The sequence below is a fragment of the Pteropus vampyrus genome, unplaced genomic scaffold (genome assembly GCF_000151845.1).
Source record: "Pteropus vampyrus isolate Shadow unplaced genomic scaffold, Pvam_2.0 Scaffold95, whole genome shotgun sequence".
In the NCBI taxonomy this organism is placed as follows: domain Eukaryota; kingdom Metazoa; phylum Chordata; class Mammalia; order Chiroptera; family Pteropodidae; genus Pteropus; species Pteropus vampyrus.
The window spans coordinates 2,711,468-2,713,041 of record NW_011888876.1 but is presented as its reverse complement, the minus strand read 5'-3'; positions in this window follow the sequence as shown (position 1 = coordinate 2,713,041).

The following is a 1,574-nucleotide window of genomic DNA, read 5'->3' as shown; positions in this document are numbered from 1 at the left end:
TAAAAAAGAAACAAGAACGCCTGCACCCACTCCCTAGATGAAGAAAGCGTACATTTTCAATTTCTTGGAGCTTTTAACGTGCCCACCATGGTCCCAGGAGCCTCTACTTCTTCATTCAGCAAAGTCTGGTCCAAATCTGAAAGGAAGTGATACAAAAAAGTTCTTAGCTCAGAACCTGCGGGAGTACAGAACACTCAGGCATCTTTCTCTGGGTAGTGCCTCACTTTCACTCTTTGTCTCCCTTGTCAAAGCTTGGGGTGCTTTGCTACTAAATCCCCAAGACAGACCAGAAGCTAGTTTGAATTTCCCTATTAAACCTGCAGACACCCGTCAGGCCACGAGGTGGCGATCGGGAGTCAGGCAGGTGAGAGCCGAAGCGGCAGCCGGGGCTCTGAGATGATGCTTGGACGACGGAGGCTTGGGGTTACCGCCGGAAGGGAAAGGAGGCAAAAACAAAACAAAACAAAAAACAAAACAAAAAAATCCTCCGCCTCTGAGGCCTCTGTGTGCCAGGTACTGTGTGGGCGCTTGATAGGAACGATACGGGGCTTTCCTCGTCACAACCCTCAGAAGTGGGTGTGAGCGTTCTTGTTTTACAGAACAGGAAAGTAGGCTCAGAGATGCTAAGAAACCTGCCTGAGGCCACACAGCTAGGACTAGGCAGAGCTGGGGCACTGACAGAGACACGTGAGGAGGAAAACATAGGCAGGTAAGGTGGGGGCGTAATGGCAACCTTTACTTTAGCATTTGCTTCAGCCACTCCCACCCTGGTTGGCTCATCCCACTGACGTCACTGGCCTGGGAGGCAGGTACTGTCACAACCCCCATTTTATTGATAAGGAAATTGAGGCTCAGGGAGGCTAAAAGCTTATGGAGGCTGCTTATCCTCAATGCCCTGGCTGCTGGGGCATCAGCCCTCCCTGAGCCCAGACAGAGGACCACAGGAGTGAGTAGGGGACTGCTGAGCTCCCCCCACCCCTAGCCCTGCCGGGCCCCTTCTCCTTCACCCCTGCTCAAGCAAGGTCAGCAGGCTTGGGCCCTTCCCAGGACCCAGGGCAGCCTCGCCTTCCCCAGGCACAAGAGGTGACTTTCACTGGAGCAAGATCCAGGTCACCTCCAGAGTATTCTGGCCCCTATGGATGCTTCCAGAACAGGGGATGTGGGTCACAGCAGGTAGCCCCCAGTCAGGAGTCAGTGTTTCATTCTGATCATTTCAGTCACTGGGACCTACCCATGGCGGCAACTGATCTAGTGGGGATCTGGGGTTCTGGGGTTTAGGGGTGTCCCACCCCATTTAGCTTCAGAGAATGCATAGTACAGTGTTGTCAAGCTCCAGTCCCAGCTCTGCCACTCACTGGCCATGACCTTGGACAACTCTAGGTTTCTTTATAAACTGAACGGCAAGCACAGAGCCATTATGAGGGTCACAAGAGTAAGCGAGCTGGGCACAGGGTTCATCCGACTCCAGACAATCAAACAGTGGGGCTAAGATTATTCATGGGTGCCCCTCACTTTTGCCCACCCAAGAGGCTAACCCTCAGCCCAGAAGACTGAGCCAAAAGGGGCCCAAGGGC